This window comes from Ischnura elegans, chromosome 4, assembly GCF_921293095.1.
Source record: "Ischnura elegans chromosome 4, ioIscEleg1.1, whole genome shotgun sequence".
In the NCBI taxonomy this organism is placed as follows: domain Eukaryota; kingdom Metazoa; phylum Arthropoda; class Insecta; order Odonata; family Coenagrionidae; genus Ischnura; species Ischnura elegans.
Genome location: NC_060249.1, coordinates 14,968,277 through 14,995,325, shown reverse-complemented (window position 1 = coordinate 14,995,325; position 27,049 = coordinate 14,968,277). Strand labels below are relative to the sequence as shown.

The 27,049-nt window shown below is 36.2% G+C and overlaps 1 protein-coding gene and 2 long non-coding RNA genes across 3 annotated transcripts in view; 2 read left to right on the top strand and 1 right to left on the bottom strand.

The window, feature by feature from the left end:
- Positions 1–3,531: 3,531 nt before the first annotated feature.
- Positions 3,532–20,060, top strand: LOC124158294. Its single transcript, XR_006864762.1, has 4 exons — positions 3,532–3,841; positions 5,177–5,259; positions 5,554–5,636; positions 17,929–20,060. It is a non-coding gene; the product is annotated as an uncharacterized LOC124158294 (long non-coding RNA).
- A 5,043-nt stretch (positions 20,061–25,103) lies between these two features.
- Positions 25,104–26,483, bottom strand: LOC124157083. Its single transcript, XR_006864531.1, has 2 exons — positions 25,750–26,483; positions 25,104–25,674 (listed from the first exon to the last, which is right to left on the bottom strand). It is a non-coding gene; the product is annotated as an uncharacterized LOC124157083 (long non-coding RNA).
- Positions 26,484–26,607: 124 nt separating this feature from the next.
- The window catches only part of LOC124157082 (ATP-binding cassette sub-family G member 1), a 57,117-nt gene continuing 56,675 nt past the window's right edge, over positions 26,608–27,049 (top strand). Inside the window, exon 1 of the mRNA XM_046531561.1 lies at positions 26,608–26,760. The gene's annotated coding sequence lies outside the window, so the exon portion shown is untranslated. The remainder of the gene's footprint in view (positions 26,761–27,049) is intronic.

The window sequence follows — 27,049 nt, the reverse complement described above, 5'->3', positions numbered from 1 at the left end:
GGCAGCCGCTTAGTTAGGGCAAAGTGATCAAGTCCCGATATGTCCCAATTAACCGGAATCAACTGTACTTCCTGTTCGCGGGAAATCGAATTCCATAACCTATCTGTTCCGGAAAGTATCTCTCTTGCTGCAGTGTATCTTTACGGCCTGAAAATATAGTCCAGTTCTTGAACTATGTCCTCTTTTTTACTCTTCATAGGAGATTTTTCTCAGTATTTCAAGCTACCTAAGACAAGAGCGAAGTCGCTGAATCACTAGTGGCTCTCAATTAGTTTCGAGACAAAGCTATGTAGCGCTATCTATTCGCCCGTGGTATTTTTTTTACGGATTCCGCCCATTTTCTTCGATGCTTTATTTCTTTGCATCAGTCCGCTATACTTGGCCAGCGACCCAGCCAACCGATTTCCAACTTTCCTTCCACGACTTTCATTACTATACATAGTTATCGGCTACCAATTAAGCCTCCCACTGCAAACTCCATCCTTAGACATATTTTTACCAACGATCTCAAATTTGATTGACCTTGCTTCTAATTCGCCAGGACGACAACCGAACCGATTTAATTTGGTTTAATTATGTTGCTGAAAACTTGAGAAATGCGTCTACCGGTTTACTGTGACTTATCCAGCGGTGTAAATCGACTTTGAATATAATCATTGGAATCAGGTTTAATTAGGTTGAATTTTTGAATTCATGATGACGGAAGAGCACGCACAAGTTTATAATTTTCCACTCTTAAATCAAACTAACATAGTCGTTTAACAAAGGAGACGGCTATTTTCGGATGTTTCTTTTTTAAATGACCATGTTAATGAATTCTGCTAACCGTTGCTTTGAGTAAACCTTCCTAAAAAGAATCATCAGGTAGTCACCCACCATCTCTTTCCCTTGTGTGACCTTGTTGGCCTAATCCCATGATCTGGTGTCTTGTAGATGTGAAGTAATTGTTATTTCGCTAGTATATTTTTGTTTCATGGACATCGTAAGACCTCATCACTCCCCCATTACCAACACCCTGAATTTTTTCTTCCTACACCTACTGTAACAAGCATGTATTTGGGTATATTGTTCGACTCTTTGCGAATCATGGATAGCCGTGTAGCTAAGGTCGGCGTAAGTTTGATCAAAGCGTAGAGAATAACAAAAGTGCGTATGACTCATCGACACGGAATGGCCATTCGTTGATTTTCAATTGAAACTTCAAGCTTTTACGTGGTGGAAGGGCTCCATATTAGCAATAAAAGACAATATGTCTTACAGTATGGAGGAACAAGAAATAATGATTCAACCTTTTGTGATCTTTATCTAAATTTATCCACATTTAATTCCCTATTCACTTATCACCTCTACTATATTATTTGTGACATTATTTAATCAAGGTCTTTGTTGAAAATTAATTAGCACGGTTTTTACATTCTCCGGTATTAATAAATGCCCATTAATTACTTTGCCATTGAAAAATAGATAATACTGAACATCGAATAAATTCCTTACGGTATTATCATTTTTACTAACCATAGAAATAACGTTAATTTTCCCTCTGAAATCCTGCTCAACTATTGGGAAAAAACTTGACCATTAATGTTTTAGTACGCATGTATTAAAAGCGTCATAAATTGAAAAATTGAAAGATATTCAAGCAACGGATAATAATTTATGATACAGGAAGTTTAAAACTTCCTTCATATTCCTGACTTTGTCCATTGTTTGATACGTGACAGTAATCAATTCAGTTGATCACACAAGAATACTTTAAATATTAAAAACAAACTAATGTAGAATTACTGGGATAACATGGCAATGAAAATTTGGCATATAACTGTAATGTAGTAATTGACTTCACTTGTCAGTGACTTTTTTATAAACGAATTTACTTCAAATTTACAATGTGATTTCTTTTTCATATATTTCAGGGTGAAAGGAGAACATTTTTATCAGGAGTAAATAGATTATGCAGTTACCTGGCCATTGAGAATACTGACACAATGAAAGAGATAGTACGGAAGGCGTGTTTGTGGCAGATGGATCTCCTATCAAACAAGGGTTTGCAGTGATGTGCAGGACGCTGCCATTCACTGAGGGTTTTTCCATGTAATCCAGAGGTTTAATGTGCCGTTAATATGTTGTGTTTTCCTCAACAGAGTTATTTCCAAATAAAACTCATATGAGTTTGGTATATACCGAGGTATAAAAGAAATATGAGATCTCTCTTGATATAGTGTATCAAGAGATTCTACCCGATCTCTTGAGACAAAGGTTTTGGTAATAATCGATATGGTACATATGGTTTAACTGGGTAATTTTAGAGAGCTCTCGTGAACTATAAGTTCACACAAAAATCTGGTAAAAAGAGAATGCTTGCAACATTCGAAAAGTCGACAAAAACACCATAGGTACCAATAAGTGGACAAAGTGTCCCTTTCATATAAAGGTTAAGCCGGCAAAGAGATCTCGAAAATGCTTGCATAAAGATACCATATTGAGCAAAATGATGTGTACGATTATGATTCCTTTGATTTTGCGATGGTTTTTGGGGTAACTGTCACTGTTGTATTTTATGAATAGGTGCACTAACCACTTCTATTACAGATTGACATAGAAGAATGAAGAAAACGATTGGAGCTCGAAGTATGAAGGAAATGAGCGATATGCGTGTGACATAGCGTTTCGTCCTATGCGTAGCGTGGTTGAACGAATTGCGTTTTGATAATAAACGATCAAATTAACCGTGTGATTCGTGTGTCCTCCGTATAAAGGAGGAGAAGAAAGAAGACACCAAGACAAGAGGACAACACCATGGAAGGAACGAGAGATTCAGCTTAGCTCTTGGGCCCTTAGGGCCGTGATCATTGCGTCGAGTAAGGCTAGGTTTTTAGTCGCCTTAACTTTAGTTTTTTGTGTCGAACCGAGGTTTGGCATGCGCTGTAAACCATTGCAGTGTATGGGATAGGAACTGTGTCACTTGGATGGAAAAGTGGTGATTTCCTCCTTAGGTCATGGTGCTTCCCGTATACTGTAATGGCGCGTATGCTATTCCTTGGGGGAAGGGTCATTTATTTCCCTTGTATGTACTCTCTCCCCAGGTTCAAGACATCGGAACTTCACTTGAAGAGGATCCCAGCTTCAAAACTAGGTTAGCTTTTGGGCCTTTAGGGCCGTGATCATTGCGTCGAGTAAGGCTAGGATTTTTAGCTCGCGTTAATTTTAGTTTTTTGTGTCGAACCGAGGTTTGGCATGCGCTGTAAACAATTGCTGTGTATGGGATTGGAACTGTGTCACTGAGATGGGAAAGAGGTGATTTCCTCCAGGTGTCATGGTGCTTCCCGTATATTGTAATGGGGCGTATGCTATTCCTTGCGGGAAGGGTCATTTATTTCCCTTGTATGTACTCTCTCCCCAGGTTCAAGACATCGGAACTTCACTTGAAGAGGATCCCAGCTTCAAAACTAGGTTAGCTTTTGGGCCTTTAGGGCCGTGATCATTGCGTCGAGTAAGGCTAGGATTTTTAGCTCGCGTTAATTTTAGTTTTTTGTGTCGAACCGAGGCCTGGTATGCGCTGTAAACCATTGCAGTGTATGGGATTGGAACTGTGTCACTGAGATGGGAAAGTGGTGATTTCCTCCAGGTGTCATGGTGATTTCCCGTATATTGTAATGGGGCGTATGCTATTCCTTGGGGAAAGGGTCATTTATTTTACTTGCATGTACTTACCCGCTCTCTACCTAGAGTCAAGACCTGCGTTTGGCCGAAGAAATGAAGACGTCGCAAGAGGGATACCGTCAGACAACTCAAGAAGTAACCCATAAACGCAGAAATTCTTTTGGTGGTGCCACTGAAAACGGTAAAAACTAAATTTTAAAATATTTTTCACTTGTGCTTTTGTTTTAGCTTTTAAAATATAGTTTCATCATAATTATATAACTCTGTTTAATATAATTGTGAAATGAAATTCTCCCATGCATTCACTTGTTTCTAATATTTCTTTGATACTATATTTAAATTCGATCTTTCCCTATCTCTTAATGTCAAGTTGGCTAATAATACGTTAGTATAATATTATGATAAGGCTTAAATTTTAATGAGTTCTCGGCAGCCAATTGGAGTTTAATTTAATTGTCAATGTTTAATATGACTATTCAAATTTTCACTATATCCTGACGAGTTTATTTTTTAATTAGTGATGCATATACTTCCATTTATACTTTCTTACCTATTTTATGCCTTATTTGCACAAATGCAAGACAAAATATACTTCTTCCTATTTTCTGTTCTCAAAAATAAATTTTGATATCTTCTTTTATTCCTCAAATGTCTTTTTCTCGCACCACTTATGTTTCACAGCATGTAATCAGTCTCTTTATATCTTTTCCAATTTTTATGTATTTCCATGGCATGCATCATCTTAGGTATCAATAATCGATATTCTTTTTTTCCCCAACACAATTTCAACATTTCTTTTACCAAGTGGAACTTCTTTTACTTGTGTGAATACTTTTAATATTTAACAATTAATTTCGAAGCTATTGAAATATTTTTCATTAAAACTTCAGCATGACCGAATGTGCATTTCGAGTATCAGTGTTCTCCTTATTTACTGATACATTATGAAGTGGTTAACATATTTTGAAACATTTGTTGTGAAGGAACTCCTTATTGGATTAGTAAAAAATAGTTTTGCAATCCTTGCCAATGGTAGAGGCCCCATTCATTTCATCACTCTATACGGAAAAATTTGCTCAATTAAATTCCTTTTTCATTCAATCGATCATAGAGGGAATCTCATAAAATCAATCGAAAAATTTTCCAGTAAAAGTCATACGATTTTGAACAAGCACTTTGTTTCGTTTTTTTATTCACATTTTACACTTCCAGTTAAAAATTAACGTTAAAGGGAAAATGTAAGAAATATATTTTCCGCAATTACATTGCAAAAACTGTGAGTGAAATTAGTAATTATATTTGTACTCTAAACTTATTTTGTCTTTTTTACGATTTATCATAAATACCTACATCTAATAAAAGGTTAATGTAACCCCTTGTTAATGGCAACCCCTTTTATGTTGCTTATTTTTTTAAATGACTGCCTCATTCATTTGATTTTTAGGTGCTATTTGGTCAGCCTTTTCACGTTTGTAATTCTGCATATATGTGAACTTAATCATTTTTCTCTCCTTAGATGTTCGAGTTTGGGGGAATTCGAATTTGGGAGAAACAGAAGTGCTGTGGATTATGAAGACTCCTGGATAGATCACTTAAGAGGTAGGAATAAATTATATATATTTACTTTTCAACTTATGCGTTTTGATCCTTGCAAATCCTTGCCAATGGTAGAGGTCCCATTCATTTTATCACTCTAATCGGAAGAATTTGCTCAATATTTAAAAATTCAAAGTTTTTATCTTAAAACATATGTACCACTCGCATCGAATTTGCATATGGCTGAATATGAAGTGATTCCTCTTGTCCTAATAATTTTTAGTGCACTGCTATGGAGTATATTTGATCCATCGGCGGAAATTCGATTTCTGTACCATATATTATTCCTTTTTTCAGCCACAAACCATCTCGGAGGGTGTTGGCTGAAAGCTGGTGGAAAAATCGCGCGAATACAGATTCTGTCGGTGCACTTCCAAACGGTAAGACAATCTCTTCATTACGTCCTTTCTGTTCGTCAATTCATTATTTAAAAATTGTTATAATCATGTACGATGTGGTAGGATGATAATTGTTGATAAATTGTTTCTTGATGTTCTTTTATATTGCGGTCATGGTGCTATCTTTGGAATGGAAAGAGTTCCTTGCCGCGGTGGAATATTATTTGGAAACCTTATAATTATCTATACTTTTATATGTCTATATAGAGTGCATGGCAACGCATGCAAATATTCTTTCAATCTATTGAATATTTCTGGAGTTTCCTTTACGGCTACAGATATTTTACTATTTGTAATTCAGTCAGGGTTGATATACAAAATTCAGTTCAACATAAGGTTCGTCATACATATTAGTATTGGCTGAATCATTCCCTACTAATAATGAGCATTTGATGACGAAATTCACAAATTTTCATTAAACTGCAAATTTTGTACTCCATTTTTCTCCACGTCTTTGTTTTAGAGTTGATAGCCTTTACATATCGCCATTAAGTTTCGTGCGTGTTTCACTTAAAATTTCAGTCAGCTATTTCCGAAACTTTTTTGGATTTTTCACAAAAAGTGTCGCACGTGGCCATTTCTCCCTTGTTATCGATAGAAAAAAAATAATTTCATTATATTCCAGTCATGACAGAACTTTTTCAGCTTGCGAGAGTAACAGAAATCGAACTGTATAAGCTAGAGAATCATTCGACTGATATTCCATTTAGCCATTTAACCATCTATATCAGGTCATCGGTCCCCCCTCCCCTCGCATTGCTTCGGCGTTGCTAATCTTCTGGAGGCTGTCGGGTAAAACGAGATCGTCAGGAGCACGATAAGTGATAAAAAATACGTAGTATGAGGCCCCTTTCAGACGGGACGGCTTTTCGCCGGCCGCCGTCCACGGCTCCGCGCCGTGAAATTTAGGCAGCTTTCAGACGAGACGACTTTCCGCCGCGCCGGTCGCCGTTCATGACACGGCGCGCCGTGAAATACAGAGATCAGTACGGCAAGCAATCGGCACGACCATCAGCGACATTTATTCACTAGTTCTTGAGTCGTTATCATGGTTAGGTGCGAATTTTAAAATAATAATTTAAACTATTATAAAATGTTTATCTATGCTGATGATATATTAAATTTAGTTTAGGGACCCTCGATACTAATATGAAATCTGTTAATAGCCAATGAATAACTTATTTGATAGGTTATTATTATATAATTTCTTTTTAAAAATATTTATACTAGCATTATTTTTCATAAAATTATTTTTAGACATAGGAAACAAAATATCATTACTAAAGAAAGAAAATGTGATAGATCTTAACAATTTCATGTGAAATGGGGAGTACATCATAATGATTATTTCATTAAGTCCGATTTTAGAATTTTATTGTTTACTTCTCAAAACATTATTTATCAGAAATTCTTCCCCGTACTTTCAAATATTTAAAGAAATCAAACAGGAAGAAAAAACAAAATACAAAGAATTTTTACAAAATACACAAAATATTGATAAAGTTGAAACCTTTCGCTGCATCCCAAAACACTACCACATCTCTCACAGAATAAGTTGAATGATTTGACGGCGTAGAATTAAGTGATACTGGAGAATGACTTGATCCTGCTAGAGGAGAAGAAACTGCTCGCGACTGCTGTATCCTCTGCAGAATGTTCAATAACTCGATTTGGAAGTTGACTGTTTCCGCATCCTTGAGGTTATGCAGGCTTGGTAGAATTCCTTTAAAAAAGTTGAAATGACTATCCTCAGGTCCCGCTTTTATGTTCATGTAGGATTATAAAAAAGAATCAACGAGTTACCTCGAGGTATTTGCATCACAAATACAACAAAACCTATAGAGAATGATACCAAAAGAAGAATTGCGACCACCCGCGACGCCGAATTTTAGATCGATTTTTCGAACGTGCGGCACAGTTCGGAGCTTTCTGCTGGCCACGGGGAATACCGTGCTCGACGGACATTGGAAAGTGAATTTTTTAGCAAAAGAATTATGTATAAGATATAATTTATTTGTTGCCACATTTAATTTACATTTCATATAACCTAATTTCTTCGCTGTCTTGCGATATTTATCGTCGATACGATACAAATTGGAGGACTCTGTTTCTCGTCGAAATTTTGTATTTATTTGGGATTATAAGAAAAGGATCACCGTGTAACCTCAAGATATTTACGTTAAATTACATCAAACCTTTTAAACCTAAAGTGTCCATCCAAAGAAATCAACTACGACCATTAGAATCAAGCAAAATAAAAATCGATGTTTTATCGGCGCTCGCAGTCCGCGGCAGCTCCCCGATGGTATGGAATGTCGTAACTCGGCGTAATTTACAATTGATATATACATATAGTCATATAGACTATTTTTTCGTATATCACTAGTCTTATTACTTACTTAATAGAATACACATATTTTAGCATTTTTTCTCCATTTCTCCATTTAAATAAATAATTAGCTCTAGATAGGCTGATAGCTGTTGGACATACCGCTCGCGTAATTGCATGACTGGTATTCGGTAGAAAAACAGTCCCTTCCACTTCCATGCTGCAGAATGTCATACCAATCGTCTAACAACAAGAGTTTATTCATCATTCCAATCGGCGAGCCTCGGTTTTTCTTTGTAATTATCTGTGCGTGTTCGACATTAATGGAATACTTATACCTACCATATTTGTCCATTTTTTCGGCCAATTTAAAATATGGGAACGATGAAATATTATTCATGTCCGTATTTCTTCGCTGGTCACGCTGCTCTGAATTCTATAGGACTACACGGCGGACGGCAGAAGTCGACGCGTCTGAACAGCCCAATACACCACAGTGTTCATTTCACGCCGTGGACGGCGTACGCCGGGCCGGATTGAAATGGGAGCCGTGGATACCACGGCGGCCGTCCACGGTGCCGTGCCGTACACGGCGCGATTCGGCTCGTCTGAAGACACCCATAGCGACTTTTGGTTATTTAAAGTCACGGTGCCGTGCCGTGGACGGCGGCCGGCAAAAAGCCGTCCCGTCTGAAAGGGGCCTGATAGGCGTACCATACTACAAGTGGAAGTAATTTTATAATATATATCTAATTTTCTATATTTCATTAATTTATATTATATTTACATTTAAATATAAAGTTTAATATTTCATCCAATAAAAGTGTGAGGAAATGGCAGCAGACATCCGAAATTTGGCGACCTAATTTAAGTTAATGTTGAGTGAGATCTCATAAGATATATAATACAATCATGGCAAGCGAGGGAAGTTGGCAAGGATTAAGACTTGATGAGAGAACTTTTTCAGCTTGTGAGAGTAACAGAAATTGAACTGTATAAGCTAGAGAATCATTCGACTGATATTCCATTTAGCAATTTAACCATCTATATCAGGTCATCGGTCACCCCTCCCCTCGCATTTCTCCGGCGTTGCCAATCTTCTGGACGCTGTCGGCTAATAATTCTGGAATATCAGAATCTCACAATCAGTGTAATAGGGTGGTTTCCTTTTATTTCTTTATTGCCTAAATCAAAAGATTATTAATTCTATAGTACGCATTTCACACTTTTAGATTTTTAAATGGCGATATCTATTTTTCGCGACTTAATGAAAAGTGAATATTTTCAAGCGCGCGAAAACGCGACGGCTTAGTAGGAATGATGGGAAAAGCCCGTGTGACGCATTCTGGTTCCCGCTACCGTATTGTGAGGTGACCTTGGGGCGAGGCTTTGAGCGCTGAAACGATGCAGGCTGCTAGCATGTAGCAGAGTACCCCGCTGGCAGGTAGCGCTTGGCTTAAATACGGATTATTAATGCCTTACCAAACAAAGGAAACTTTCCGACCATAGCCAGTTTTAATAGGTGATTATTAAGAGATGTTTCCCTAAGCTCTGTGACTCATTGGTAACCTCAGACGATGTAAAACTTCTATCTACTCGTATAGAAACTATGTCCCTGTGACGTTACGTGAAGTGGCATCGCATGGGCGCCAATCTGGCCTTTTTCAAATGCAGTTAAAATTGACCATTGCCATCCGTCTAAACTGGGATTAATAAAACCAAATAATTAGGATATTATGAATACACTAATGGTTGGTAACGAATAGCAATCAATGCTTTTCGTTTTCTTTGATGAAGGAAACTACCCTATTCTTGGCAAATGTAAAATGTACGAATTGCATGAGATGCTGGTTAAACTTCAGCCTAAAATAGTCGATCAAAGCTTCCTTGCTGGAAATTGTTATCAAATGGTTGAGAGTTACGCTTATCTCAAAATGAGACGTTTACTTTTTGTTTGATTCAATCAATTGTCGAAATAAACTCTACAATGCACTATGAATCCAGTTAAATATTTAGATATTAAAAATTTTAATATTTAGAAAATTAAAATGTTTGCAAAAAATAGTTGATGTAATAGGTGATGAAAAATACTTTTTTCCCAAGTTTTATGAAATAAAATTCATATTGTAAGAAGTTATTCACAATGAATATATCATTAGATGTCCGTGAAAGTGGTTTTATTTTTTGCTAAAATTCGCTTTAAAACCATGTGATTTCGGTGTTATAGAAAACCTTGGCAGTTATATTATAATTCTAAAATTTTCCCACACTTATAGGCGTTTTAGTATTTTATGGTACACATTTCATGAATGTTTATACTTTTATTAAGCATTTTATATAACATTTAACACAATTTCGATTGTGCAAAATTTCTTATAAAACTAAATGAAAGAAATGGTTCAACTTATATCGGTTCATGGTATATGAATGGTTCAAGTATGTAGTCTTGGTGAATACGATCGGGAAACGGCAAATTTCCACTACCTCACTTCGAGAGCCATTCCAGAATTTTTTGAATTGTCAAGTTTCTCTACACTAAATAAAGCCTTTAAAAATTCTTAGTAGTAAAAATCTGTAGTAGCAACAACAAGCTCCTCCTTTGCTTTCATTGACTGAGTGACTGTGAGTTCAAATAATAGCTGTCGTTTTGCGGGTCCTTTTTCTTTCGCACGCTAATGTGTATCGCTACTCATGTGCTTTAACTAAGTGTCACATCTTTAAAATCTTTTATCACCAACTTTGCACAGTAATACTCTGTCTTTCACATAAAATCCTTCTCAGCTGAATTCACTTGCCCTGGTATGAATATTATCACTAGCTTTTGGCATTTTAAAATGCCTATCCTTCGTTCGTTATTATAAGCTGGAACTACGATAAAAAAACAGTCCAACCGCATAACACAACCTGTCACGATGGTGTTTTCAAACTGAGTGCTGGGTAGCTACGGTATAACCATAGTACTGTATATCTTACAAATTGGCTGAAATGTTTCATGTCATGGGTCACTTTCGATACCCCTCACCCAGGTGTTGAGGGAAGGTAGGACAGCAGCTAGATACAACAAAATCGCTTAGTTTTGATTACAGGTGTTGCCAATCGGTCACGAAAGGCAGTGAAAGAAGCACGCGTAATAAAAAATAATCGGATTCAAAGAAACTTGCCCATTAATCATTAATTTCCAAATGCCAAACTTGCCAAAAAAAAATTATCTCCCATTTATCTATCCTGAAACATCTATAATCAGACGCTTTCTCACCTGAAGAATCAGATTTTATATTTGGCCAATATCGAAATGATTTTTTTATTGTAGCTCAGTGGAGAGCCGAATATCCGACGATCCGTCCGCTAATAAGGAGTACCCCCTCTCCTCCTATCCACTCTGTTCCTTCCCTCCCTTCCCCCACTGCTAGCGCTTCGTGCTTTCAAATAACCATGCGTTTCTATGGATGTCTTTAAACCACGTGTCTTCGAATGGATGTCTTCGAATCACGCAGTTGACACCACGGCGCCCATTTCAATCCGGCCCGGGCGGCGGCGCGCCGTCTACGACGTGAAATACAGGCAGTGCTATATTTAGGCCGCTTTCTGACGAAACGACTTTTTGCCTGCCGCCGTTCACGTCACGACGACGTGAAATTCAGGCCGCTTTCTGACGAGACGACTCTCTGCCACGCTGTAGGCCGTGCCGTGAACGGCGGCCCGGTCTAAGTCAACGGCCAGCGGCCGTGTTTAAGTCAACGAAGGTGTTACATTAGACCCACGCTCAAGGTTTTCCTGCAAGAAGTTATCCAATAACTCTGTCTAACGCGTCGCGGTGAGTCACCAGAATTACTGCTCGGGATTGATGCGTACCGACCGCGTAAGCTTGTATTTCCGCTCTTCCGCGGCCGCGCTAAATTTCTTTCCGCACATTTTTAATTCATAATATCTAATTCATCAGGCGAGAAAGCGCCTCATTCTTTAAATATTTCAGGATTGATACATGGGAATCGAAGGGAGAGGCTGTGATAAATTTAACGGCAATCCTGGCGGAGAAATCACTACAGTGCGCGATATCACTGCAGTTACGCGGATACATTATGCGCGAGACTAAACGAGCCAATTGACCTTGGAATCGTAATGAGATATAGCAAATGAACGTCGGCAGCGTTAAACTATGAAGGCTTAGGCTTTGATAGATTATGACTCATTAGATGTGATTTTTTCGCTAATCCTCTTAAAATCGCAAAAAACGCGAAATTTCGTTTTTATTCACCGATTTCGCGTTATTTCGCGAGATCGCGTCTCGCGAAATTCACGGACCTCTATATATCATACATAGGTATACACCCGATTTTAATTTTTTTTTAATTTGATTTCGCCATCCTAATTTTTAATATAGGTACATGAAGAGTACTCGTGACATCTTTAAGGAATTTGCAGTCAAATAAAGATGCAATCAAGCCCTTCTAAACCACAACATAGACATCTAATTTTGGCAGCATTCCAGTCAATTCCAAGAAGAAATTATGTTTTCCCGGTCATTACTCCACAGAAATCGATTCTCGAGGTTAATTTACAATCCTGTGCACAGTTTTTGTACTTCTACATTCCAAAGGTTAAATATACTCAGATGGTTGGGCTATCAAAAATTTAAATTCATTTCCAAGAAAGACATGTTTATACCCTGCAATTTAAGCAAAGAAGATATTTTATACCATATGGTCTAGCGAAAAATTCGAATTTTCGCTCACAAAATATGATTCGATTTAATTAACTCCTGCATGGGCCTGTAGGGAAATGTGGGCATGATTAGATTCCTTTTATCTATCTTTAGAATCATATGATCATTGAAATTTTAATATTATTGTCAGTTTGTTATTATAACATTATAATGTCACATTATTCCACCGTGCACCAGTGATAATTTATTTTTTCCATTGGCATGCTCTAAAAGGTGTTTTATAGATTCGTACACTATAACAGCAAATTATCTATTTCTTATAACTCTCAAAATTATGTGACTTAGTAATTGCGTGCATCAATTTTGTGTTGTACTTTATTTTACGGGCTCATACTTTTAGCATAATTGTTTTCCCTGAATCTTCCCTCCATATTTGCAGTAGAACTTAGGTTATAAAGCTCAGTCTCACGGTACCATGCTCGTGTAATCCTGAGAATGTTCCCTGTAAACCATAATGGTTGCCACAACGTTGCAGCAACGTCTCACGGCAACCAACTGGGAGTTCCATGCAACGTTGTGACAACGTCTTATTTACTGCCAAACGTCCTCCGTACTACGTTTTCACAACGTCTTCACAACATCTTTGCAACGTGACACGTAACATGATTGCAACCTGCCTGCAACCTTCTGTAAACCATATAGGTTGCCACAACGTTGCAGCTACGTCTCACGTCAACCAATTTACTGCCAAAATTTAATCCTTACTACATTTTCACAAATCTTCGCCACCAGAAGCGTAACGTGATGCAACCTTTAATAAATAAAACTTTAAATTGTGTCGTTTCAAAGGAAATTTTTTTATTATTCCTTATTTACAATTTGTTTTCCTTTCCTCCACCCTCTGATGCCTTGACTCAGCGTGCCTGAACCAGTCAATTGCCTTCTCCTTTGTGTGCTTATGGCCATATTCCTTTAATGTGGGCTTGCAACGGAAAGCATCTGAAATTAAATTTTAGTAAGGATTTTAGACACAAGTAGTTTTATTGAACAGTTCCCATTTTGAAATAATTTTATAAGCACAACATACCAATAATACAGGCACACGTTCTGGTGGCACAGAACTGGATTTTTTTAGCGTTCATTTTGGAATGGCCGAAAAATGAAAATCTTCGACCAAGGTTATTGGTAAATAGGTGGTATAACATGCCGAAAACACCCTCAGTAATGTTATTCCGACCTCGTCTGCATAACTCTACAGTCTGAAAAATCAGAGGAATTTTTACAACACAAAAAAACTCACAAATAGCTACTTATAAAAGCCCATCAAGCAAATGACACTCAAAAGTTTTATTTTACCAGAGCTGCGTGGAATGGCTTTTTGAGGAGTTCCACCTCCAGGGCATCAAATTCTTCCATTGTATCCATGGGGAATTTCCAGGTCAATAATAAGTCGTTGTCACTTTCATCTGGCATCTGGCAGTTCGACTTAGCTCTTTTCAAAGCCCGAATTTCCTTTAAAATTTCCAGCTGCGTCTTCTCAATTCTCTTTAAATACTGAAGAAGGTCTTCAGAAATAACTATGGGACCAGAAGAAGTTTACATTACTAAAAAATATGTATAATGTACTTTTCATCTTATTATAAAGGTGAGAAGTAAATTGACTATAAAATAATTAAGACAGTAGTTTTTATAGGGCCATTTTTAAATAGATGCACATAACCAATAAGATGTGATGGTCAGCTGATGAAATCAGCAGGATTAGTATTGCACTTGCCACCTAGGTCAGAGCCCACAAATTTGGACTTTCTATGAGGCAAGAGTTGGCAAATTACTTAATATGAAATGACAAACAAGGGTTTGAAACACGAGCTTGGCTGCATATACTTAGTCATTTTCTTGAGCGATTCTATTATCATTACTGTCATTACATGAGATCTTGAAATGACCTCGATAATTAAGGCGTAAGCAGTTAATTTTCCCACAAAATCCACCTGATAAATTTAAGGCTGGAGAGTGGTTTCTTTACTTTAGAGAAATAAAAGTTTAGTCCAAATGTTAATGAAATAAGCAAGCACAACAATAATTGAATGTCATTCAAAGAAAACAGAAATTATCTCATGATATTTTTTAGAACAGCCAATCTTGAAAATCATAGGAATGCTAATAAAAATAATCGAATGCTAGGGTTGTATTGAAAGGGAGAGTACTAACTTTGAATACAACCCAAGAGACTAGAGAGCATAATTCAATTCTGGGCGCTGGACAGCACAAAATAACAAAAGTAATGTCCTTGCAAGAATTTCAACAAAATGCAAGGATGGATTGCTGATAGCTCTCAAGGAAAATACCTAAGCTACTGACATATTTTGGTCTCATTGAAGTATTTAATTAATAGAAATTTGAAAACTTTACTTACAGCTTAGAGCCAAATGAATGTGTGTCTGTCCAAACTTTATGTTCCCTTTAAGGCCTTCCAATAAATAATATTTTGCAATATCATCTAAGAATGATGCTCTCAACCCACGCCTTGTTGCATCTGGTGGAGTAGAACCCCCAACTCTTTTCAAAAAATCAATCTGAAATAAAAATTATTATATTAGGGATAATTCATTGAACCAAAGGCTGTACACATCCACTATGACAATTTTACATGAAGAATACTGGGTGTCCCATTTATCTTGATCACCCGAAATAACTTTTTGTCCAGATGGAAATTCAAAAATGTGTCAAGCAAATGTTCATTAGCCGTCAGGGGGACATTAATTAGCATGATTGACTTCCTTGTAGCTTTATTATTTACAAAGATATGAACAGCGGTATGTCTTTTTAAAATGGCACCCTATATTTTTTATTTGGCAGTTCATTTCCTCTCCTAAAGACTTATTCAAAAATGTAGCACAGTGGACCATTAACATAAACACAGTGTTATGAAAAATGTCTGACTCAATAGCACTTAGTGCAGGAAGGCGGGTATTGGAACTACTCCACCAGTCATTCATAAAAAATATAGGGTGTCATTTAAAAAAGACATACCACTCTTCAAATCTTTGTAGAAACAAAGATACAAGGAAGGCAGTCATGCTGATTAATGTCCCCCTGAGGGCTTATGAACATTTGCTTGACACATTTTTGAACTTCCATCTGAACAAAAAGTTATTTCGGGTGGTCAAGATAAATGGGATACCCTGCATAATTGGAATCAAGATCAAACAGTCTGCTTGCTCAGAAGAAAACAATATAAGGGAGCCAACGCATCTCAAAGTCTTTGATCACTCTATTGAAAAGTGCTTCAAGCAAACATAAAGGAAGATGAATCTAAACCATTTCCTATACTGGGCTGGGTATTAATAATATTACCACAGATAAACTGATATTCACTTTATCATTATGGCCCAATGGTTTTATCCCTGAGTAATGTGCACAAATAGACTTGCCTCCAACAAATCAAATCCCATTACTTATCCCCTCTTTAACAAAATCACAGTGACATCTTTAACTACAAAAAATTATCAAAAATGAGACACAAAATTGATTGAAATGTTTTCTTTTAATAACAATTACCTGATTGGAACTTTGATCCAAAACTTTTTACATCATCATGAAGATGTTTTTGACATGAAGCTACACTTAAACCCACTACACCTAAATGAAAAATAAACACTATAAAAAATGTAAATAACTTTAAATGACTCAATAAATAGTAAAGCCGAGAAGTTTTTCTTCATAATCCTCCCACACTACGGTGATGCAATGCGTCAAGCATTAAAATAAATTTAAGTTTATGCATATGCAATGTTTTTCAATCCACAGAAGATGGATTGACTGAGCTGTCTCAGGAAGTGTGAGAAGGTTGAAAATATTAAGAATATGCTTCATTTAAAATAAAAAATGTTGCAATAAGCAACACTTCTACTTACCCAGATTCTGATGAAGGAAGCAAAAGTAGAACTTCAGCGGTTGATAAACTTTTGTTGGAGAAGTTTCGCAAACATAACACTACAAAATTACGTAGTAACAGTAGATGATTGCCTAGGTGCTGGTGAAACAAGTAAAAGAAGAACTTAAGAGGCTGATATGCTTCGGCAGGATCAATTCCGCTCACGAAGAACACAACACAGTTCACGTAACATTATTAATGTGCACATGAATACGACAACGGCCATGGCCGTTGGCATGTTGTTTTTCTCTCGATGGAAATCGACTATTGGTGGAATCGACCATCGATGGTATCCACAATCGATAGCTCGACATCGCGGGCGGGAGTCTAAATCTTGGTAGGCGAAAAATTAAGTTTCGCCTTATGACTTGAGGAATAAATCCCACTGGGAAATATATCTTTTTTGTATCATCGCCTTAGTAGATTAAAAAGCACGAGTGAAATCACATTTCGAAGAACATTCTTCTTTATGAAACGAGGAAAACTTATCATGGCAGGATTTTTTTTACATCTTAAGGGAATTGATTGATTTTTTAATTAATCTGCATTTCGTAGCACCCCAGGTGGACGGCGTTCTTGGGTGTTCCGAAAAGAAATGATGAAACACACTGTAACAACTGTGACTCAGTTATTACATACACAAAAGCCTACAGTCAAAATATATACCGCGAATATCCCACAATGGTTCGCAATGTGTCTGGGACGAAATAGGAATATAAGGGATCAAAATAGGATATTCCAGGAATATCCTCTGCTGTGTGGGTACCTATTCTTTTAGCTCAATATTTTCATATTTTAATGAATGAGGGAAAATTGTTGTAAGGACGTTGCAAAGCAACCTGTCTGCAACGTTGCAAAGAGACCTAAGTAGCTCTGCAACCTCGTGCAACCTGTCTGCAACGTTGCCAGGACGTTGCAAAGAGACCTCAACAGCCCTGCAACCTCTGCAACCTCGTGCAACCTGACTGCAACGTTGCTGCAACTCATTGTGTTTACAGGGTTATTAAGTAATAAAATCATTATCATGCCATTAGACAAAATTATATATGTACTTGAAATTATTTTTGCTATCCTTTTATATCCTCTAGTTCATTTTGATTTTCTTCTGAAGAAAGAAATATTATTCACTTAAGAAAATACAAATATTTAAAATGGGACTAAATATTGAGCAAAAAAAAATAATTGGATTTCTGCAATTTTGATGCATCAAACGTCATCATTATTGCCCTATATTTCATTTTCAATTAAATTCCATTTGGTTATTTCAAGAATTATAATTTTTTACTTAATAAGAGACCTTTCTATCTTATTGTTGAATACATGTGACGTTTTTCTTACAATATAGGGGGAGTGCGCCAGCTTGCATTCATGGACATTGACATTGTGGCATAAGGAAGAAAATAAGTGTGGACTTAATATACGTAGACTTAGAGCAGTGACACAGGAACTTAGAAAAGTGAAAAATGGAACAACATATACAGAGTGCAACCTGAAGGGCTGAAGCCTTGAAGAATTGAAGATGCAAGAGGAATTTTTTGAAGACTGAAGAAATGAAGAATGGCAATCTGCAGTCAGAGGAACTGAACTTTATTTTGCGATTGATATTTTGAGCCTATTTCAAATGTTTGTTTCATTCTGTATTTTTTGATCACTGACATTTTCAATTAAAAAATATGATTTGGTGTGTCTGGGAGGATATAGTTCAGCATGAATGATTGTATGTCATTTAGTGTGAGTGAGCGTACGTTACTTTGTGTGAATGAGGTTTTTTTTGTTTGAATGAGGTTGTTCTTTTGAAAGATTTCGGGTATGATATTTTGTGTGATTGAGGGTATTTTATTTTGATGTGATTGATGGTATGCATACAAGGGTGTTATTTTGTGTGAATGATGGATGCTAATTAACGTGAATAATGGTATGTTATTTAGTGTGAAGGAGTATGCTATTTTGTGTGAATGAGAGAATGTATTTTGTGAGAATGAGAGTGCTATTTGTGTGAATGAAGGTATGTTGTTCGGATTGTATGAGGGTGAATGATTTTAGGTGAATAATTGCATTTTATTTGGTGTGAATGAGTATGTTATTTTGTATGAATGAGGGTATGTTATTTTGAGCGAATGAGGGTATGTTTTTTAGTTTGTATGAGAGTGTCATTTTGTGTGAATGATAGCATCTTATTTAGTGTGAATGAGGTTATGTATTTGTGTGATTTAAGGTATGTTAATTAGCGTGAATGATGGTATGTTAGTAGGTTTACTATTTTGTGTGATTGAGGGTTAGTTATTTTGTGTGATTGAGTATATGTTGTTTAGTGTGTATAAGGGTTTTATTTTGTGTGAATGAAAGTATATTAAATAGTGTGAATGAGTATGTTATTTTGAGTGAATGAGGGTATGTTAAGTTTGTATGAGAGTCTCACTTTGTGTGAATGATATCATCTTATTTAGTGTTAATGAGGTCATATTATTTTGTGTGAATGAAGGTATGTCCATTAGCGTGAATGATAGTTTGTTAGTTAGTATGTTTCCTATTTTGTGTGATTGAGGGTAATGCGTGTGAATGTGAGTACTTGAGTGAGAAGAGAGTGAATGAAGGTACTATTTCGAGAAATTGAGGGTATGCTATTTAGTGTGTATAAGCGTGCCATTTCGTTTGAATGATGTTATGTTAAATAGTATGAATGAGAATTATTTTTTTTTAATGAGAGTAAGTTTTTTAGTATGTACGAGAGTGTAATTTTGGGTAAATGATAGCATTTCATTTAGTGTGAATGGATGTACTTTAAATATCTTTTATAATGGTGTTATTTAGTGTGAATGAGTGAATGTTGTTTAGAGTGAATTAAGGTATTAATGAGGTGCGTACAATAGTTAGCTACTTTGTGTGAATGATATAAAGTATGCTTTTGTGCAAATTTGGGTATACCATGTAGTGTGAATGAGAAAGTGTTATTTAGTTTGAATGAAAGTATTAATTTAGTTTGAATAAGAATTTACGTTGTTTTGTGTGAATGAGAGAAGTTATGTTTGGCGTGAATTTGGATATGCTATTTTGTATATGAATGAGGTTACCTATTTATTTAGTTCGAATGAAAGGCGGTTTGTGTGAATGAAGGTATGAATTTTAGAACGAATGAATGTGTAATTTTGAGCCCATTAAATTAAGAGATTATATGTGATCACAAGATTGCATTTTGGATTATCTTTGACGATGTGATTCAGTGTGAATGAGAAAATGTGAGTTATTTTGCATTTTAATGGCTGTTTCATTATATTTAAGAATGGGTTTTATTGCTAATGAGTGAATGTTATTTGGTTAAATGTTTAGAATATAAAATGTTAATTAGGTATGAATGAGATGATTTGCTTGTGATTGAAACTATTATTGTATTTTTGTGTAAGTGAGAGTATATGATTTGGATTGCATTTTTTATGGTAGCAGTAGTGCTTGATTTTATCGTAGAACTTGGTTAGTGTTCTGTAGAAAGTAGTGTAGTGCATGTCCCCCTCAAATCCAACTGCGTCCTCAACGTGGAGAGGGGGTGTAACAGCGGACAGTCATGTTTCACCAAGATTTTCATGGATGCACATATTTACCTTACTGCCACTTTGTTTGGCAGTTTTCTTGCTTATTTTTTTGCAGCATTAACATTGTAGTTTGAGTCAATGCAAACCAGGTAAATGTTTTCAAAATACAAAACTGGTGAACTAGTTTCCACGCATGACTTTCCGCTGGCTAATGCAGTTGGTGACATATATGTATGACCTATGCACGAATTTATTTCCATTTTTCAAATTTGTAAGTGCATCAGTTATTTTTATCTCAATAATTTCATATTTGTTTTAGCATTTGTAATTTTTGTAGTTAAATTAGCCTGTAAAAATTATTTTTCAATTCCATCTGCAATGAAGCTGCATATTGTATGAAAAAAGTATCTTCTTAGTTCATGCGCTACTATCAGATATTAAAATAAAAAATAACCAATTTATAAAGCTTTTATATTTATACAGCTTTGTACATACATTTTTCTTGTTGTCGTCATTAGATTCTATTCATAGAGCTCATTTACTTTATTCATGTACTAAAGTGAGAAATAAATACATAATTTAAAATTGTCCACTTACATTACCTGTTCCTGCCAAAACTAACCAGTTTTTTTTTATTATCAATAAAATTCAATTTTTTGCGCATATTTCATTTACAATATCTTCTTAATGCTTGTGTAGTACGAGAGATGAAAATTTTAAATAACCTCTTTGTAGTATCAGCATCTTGTGTAAACCTGCTTTGAAGTGAATTATCACCTTGGTTTGTATTTCAATTTTTTAGTTTAGATGTGGGCCTCATTATTTTCAATTAAGTATATCACCAACCCATATTTAACTTTAAATTACTTCCTAGTTCATTTCAAACCAAGAGAAACAGGAATTAAAAATTCGTTATTTTTTACTTGCACATTCCAGAAACATTGTTTTTTCATTTTTTGTTGAGGGGAAGAATTATTACTTTCAATATATTTAACTTTAAATTTCAGCTTAGTTTATATTTTACTGTGAGAAAGAAAATCTTTCAATTGTCTCATTCTATTACTTTGCCCAACAAAATCAATGAAGTTTCCATTCCAATTTTAACACTTTTCCTTGTTATTTTCAATTAAAATGAAAATTTGACCCATGTGTTATGCTTAGTTCATGTATAGTCCTGGAGAAATAAAAAAATTAATTAATTAAAAACATTTTTTTTAAATTTGTGTAATGAGTGGTGGATTTTGAAGAATTTCATTTTCTGCGAATGACAGTGTATATTAGAGTATAAAGAATTTGTTAAATTTGTATGAGAGTGTATCTAAGTGTGTAAAGAATGTTGTTTAGTGTTTATTTGTTGTGTGTGTCATTTTGTGTGAATGTGCTGCTGTGTTTGAATGAGGAACCTAACGAAAGTTAAATTTTTCAAATATGTATTTTATTTTGAGTGCTAGTGAGTGTAATTTAAAGAATTTATTTTTGTCAGATGACAGTGCTGCATTGATGCAATTTGTTGAGTGTTACTGATGGAGTAATGTGTATAAAGAGTGTGGTCGTGTGTATAGTGTGAATGTATGTCGTTACATTTGGATGACAGTGTAATTAAGAATGAATGTGGGCACATTGTTTTGTGTGAATGGGAGTACATTGTTGAGTGTGAATGTGGTAACATTGTTGAGTGTGAATGGGAGCACATTGTTTTGTGTGAATGGGGGCACATTGTTTAGTATGAATGAGGGTATATTGTTTTGTGTGAATGTGGTAACATATTTCAGTGTGAATGGGGGCACATTGTTGAGTGTGAATGTGGTTACATTGTTGAGTGTGAATGGGGCTACATTGTTTAGTATGAATGAGATTACATTGATTTGTGTGAGTGAGGGTACTTTTTGTGTGAATGAGGGCGTGTTGTTTTGCATGAATGAGGATATGTTGTTTTGTATGATGATAGTATAATTAGTTTTACATGTGATAAGTTTTTGCCAGAAATAGATATCTGATAGGGTGGTTTCCTTTCATTTTTTTATTGCCTAAATCGAAAGATTATCATTCCTGGAGTACGCATTTCACACTTTTAGATCTTTAAATGATGACATCTATTTTTCGTGATCAAAGAAAAGTGAAAAGTTTCAAGTGTGTAAAAACGCGACATTTAAGTATGAATGCTGGGAAAACACCGTGTGACGTCATTCTGGTTCCCGGCTTTGCCGTGTGAGGTGACCTTGGGGTGAGGATATGTGTGCTGCTGTGATGCAGGCTGCTAACAGGTAGTGCTTGGCTTAAATGAGGATTATTAATACCCTATCAAACGAAGGAAACTTTCCGACCTTAGGCAGTTTTAATAGGTGATTATTAAGAGATGTTTCCCTGAGATCTGTGCCTCATGCATGCATAGGTAATCTCAGACGATGTAAAACTCCTATCTACTCGTATAGAAACTATGTCCCTGTGACGTTACGTGGAGTGGCATCACATGGGCGCCAATCTGGCCTTTTTCAAATGCAGTTAAAATTGACTATTGCCATTCGTCTAAACTGGGGTTTCTAAAACTAAATAATTTGTTTATTATGAATACACTAATGGTGGGTAGCGAATCACAATCAATGCCTTTCGTTTTCTTTGATGAAGAAAACTACCCCATTGTAAGTATGGGGTAATGTTTTCACAGCGGGTCACCGAAATTTGCCCTGAAAAAGAATTCTTTCCACCTGTTATTGGCACAAATAACTAAAACTAAACGAATAGAAAACTCAACTAAGCAATATATTTCCAAAACACTCCTATACGAGTAGCGCAAATTAGCATTCATAAACGAAGACCATTTAACTTGACAAAAAAATGGTAATACTCTGCCCAAATGCAGCGATTGGTGGCAGAAGTGGGGATTACATTGAGGGAAAATTAGGAGAAGGTTTGGTTCCTTGTGGGTTTAAGGCAGTGAGGTGAGATAGCAGGGAGCTTTTACCATTAAAGATTGACAAGCAATCTGGAGATTTTTCTCAGCTTTGTCCTGTAGGGCTGAAGGAATGGGAAAAGCTGGAAAAAATACAGCAGGCTCGTAAATAGCTCTATAATTCACTCCCCTTCTGGCTTGTCTCTGCTCACTAGGCTCCAAGTGTAATGAGGAAATCATTCAGGCAGTGATGGAGGAGAGGACAAATGTAAGGATAACTAGGGTTAGAAACATGGTTGCCGAATTGTGGAGTGATTCTAATCGCAAAATGTGGAATGTGCATCTTATCAAATCACTCCCCAGGACAAAAATACTATGTATTTGTCTACATGACTGGTATTTAAAAGTTTAAATGCCATTAGGCAGAGTCGTCAGGCAGGAACTGATAAATTTTTGGCATTAGTCTTTGACTTTTTGAATCTGAGATATTTCTGCAGTCCCCAGCATGAATGCCTATAAATGAAGCCATGAGGGTAAAATTTTTGATGGTTGGTGAAATCCCAATGGAGGGAATATTTTCAAGGAAATATTAGTTAGGAGGGTAAATAATGCCACAATCTGATCAATTTTCCGCTATTTTTCCAAAAAGCATCTCCTCTTCATCACCTGACTGAAAAGACTACCAATAATCCAATCCGGTTCTAAATACTCCTTTGCGTCCTTCACCAACAAATCTAGACTACATATTACTTGAAGATTTCTCCCTTAACATCCCTTTTCACGGAAACATTCCCACCTGCAATATCTGCCAGATATGAAATCCTATTCCAATTAAAGTTTGTATGAAGCATTGCCTATAGTTTATATAAATACATAGTTGCCTGAGTAACATGGGATCATCCCTTCTGGCTAAGTATCCCATCATTCACCTTAAAAAAAAACAAGCTTTCCCAAACCTTACTGCATGCTGCTTAAATAGTATTGAAGAGCTTGAAATCTGTCATTTGTACCTTGGTAATGCCTACATAGTACTTGAAACTTGGGTTCATTATTAAATACTATGGATAACATAATCATTATAAACAATAAATCTATTTTATCCATTTGCCAGTGGCAAATTTTGTAAACCCCTACAACTAACTTCTTCATCATGTCGAACCTTGAAAGTTTGGAGAAAATTGATACTCTCGAATTGCTGGGAATGCTCAGTCTATTTGCCAGGAAAGCTCAAGATCTATTTCCACGCATGGAGGCTGGCTGGAGAGTCTGTATTTAATGGAATAATGAAGTCCTGCTATAAATATGCCCAGGTGGGTGCAGTAGTCCAAAAGACAGGAAATATACATGCCAATTAAAGTTAGAATGTAAATTATTGCCATAACTGCAATTCAACTATTTGCACAGAACCTTAGAGGAAAAAGAATACAGAAAGAAGGATACTAGGAAGAGAATTGCATTACCATGGTATGGAAACGTGGACACTTATGAAGCAGGACGAGAGAACACTGGATGCAATCGAGATGTGAGCATGGAAAAGCTGAAGTGGACAGAGAGGAGTAGCATTAATGCAGTCTGCAATGGAGTGTCATTGATTAAGAAAATCAATGTTATTTGGCATCAAATTACTTATTGGTCAAAACATAAAGTACAAATTTTTAAAATATACACAATTTTGCTGCATTATTTGAACTTTGTTTTGTTCAGTAAGTTTTTTGATGCCAAATAACATTGATTTTCTTCATTAATGACACTCCTTTGCAGACAGCTAATACTTGGATTAATTTCTATTATGATTCGCAATTCCTTTACTAAATGCGTGAATTATTGAACTACAACTTTAATTTCGGTTCTGGGATTATGGCAACCTTATGAGGGGTATTAGCATACTAAAGTCTTCCAACAGCCACATCATGTAATAAGAATATCGACCTCTCAAAAGTCACTTTCCAATTGAGAACTTAAATTGCCTAACTATGGATTAAACGTCAAATGCAGCCTCATTCTCCTCCTTTACTAATTTAGTAGCACTTGTTAAAGCTTTCAATTTTTTAATTTACTATTTAAAGGACTATTTGGGAAAGAGTACTCAAAAACAGATAAAAAATTACTTAAAAAGATATATTATTACCCGCAACCTCACAAATTAATTTTCAAAATGTCCAAACCATGAACTACATAATTTAATAAAAAATATCAGAAAATCAATTAACTAACAAACTTTACTGGTATGATATTTACCAAGAAAATGAATTAAAGAGAATAGGAAACCATAACTGAGGAATAGGGTTCACAACAACATTCCATTTCACTTAATAAAATATGTTTAGGCAAACTAGCATCTCGTGTTACTCTTGCTCTTGGATCTTTTTTTGAGTTCATCAATATTCTACTATTGCACCAGCGTGTACTCCTGTTTCATCAACTGCAGATCCTGCGTCTCACTTTCACGCTTCATCCTCTATAGTTGAAAATCATGGACCAGCTTAGCTGTGGCCACCTCCACTTCTGCTGCCTCTTGCCGGATGGCTTGAACCTTATCCGCTTTGTGTTGTAAGACCTCAAACCGGTTCTACAATTGCTGCATCTCCTCTCGTCATGACACCAGAGGATAATGGTGTTGAACCTGCCATCACTCCCGCGACACACGGAACAACCGACGGAGGAGCCTTGACTACTTTGAAAAAAGAAAGATTGATTGTAAAATTTTGATACCGATAGGTAATGCATTACCACAAAAAAATCAACATACATATACTTGCTGGATACTCCACTATTAGTTCTGTGAGCCCACTGCTCGCCTGTCCGTTTATTTTCAACAGTGTTTACCTTTATTACGCTTCGCTTCTGTCCGAGAGAGAGAATGGATCAGTCCGTGAACGTAAACAAAACCTCCAAGTTGAGAGGAGGAAGAGATCACAGGGGACAATCTCTCGTTTTGACTGGCGTGTTTAAAGGTAGGGTCCCTCCTCACCTTGCTGAAGGAGACGATAGAAGTAACTGAAATATGAGCCTAAGAATTCACAATACCTCACGGCATTGGTTACGGCAGCCCAGTACCGAACACTACATCGGATATTTCGGTCTGCGTGTCATATACTGAATTAAAATTGCTTATATCGTGGCTGATATTCACAAACTATGTTGACTCGATGTGGTCAACTTGCGTTTCATTCATCTAACATACAACCCATTTTTATCGAACCCGAGAAGATTGAAGTGGAAAATTTAACTCTACAACTTTATAATGACTTGTTAATTTGGTTTTGAGCACGGCTACAAGTATTTATTAATAAAAGATATCATCTTCCGTAGATTCAATCATAATATTTTTCATCATTATCGTAAACTCTCACGATTATTTTCGGAAATAGTTTAGCTAGCAGAGGGGATGGTGGAAAGGAATGAGGTGACTGCGAGTAGAGATCGAGATCGAATCGTTCATAAAAGGCTTTTGAGTCATTCCGCTGAAAATATTTCTTATTTCTTTTGTTTTTCCCAAAAGAAAGTAGGGGTGGGAGGCAACAGGGGAATCAAGGTAAAGAGGGGAAGGAGGAAGTTGCGGAAGGGGAGAAAGCGAGGCACGAGTGGAGGAAGGAGTTGTGTTTTGCGATTGTGATATGGACTAGTTTCGTAGTTTTACGTCTGGATAGAAACAGATTAGGTTCTTCATTCCAGTCTTTGTTACATTGTGAATTCAGAATAGTTATATACTGGCGTTGTTGGAGTTCAACCATCGCCTGACCTTCGGATAATATTTGAGGTCAGTTAAAGTCATGTAATTTTATATTCACTCATAATGATTTTTAGTTGTTTTCCACAGAAATTCCTTTTCCTTAATATGCCTTTCTATATTTGTTTTCCTGCGTCTAAATTTGGTTGTTTGCCCTTGGTGTTCTGCCCAAATTATATATGCTACATTTGCTTTTGTTTACCTTATCTCCCTTCGCTGATGAATCAGCGTTATTTAGTCTATTTTCATGTGACAGCCCTTATTCTGTGCATTGTCAACTTGTATGTCGTCCATGGAATGACTCAGTGTGAACTTATTT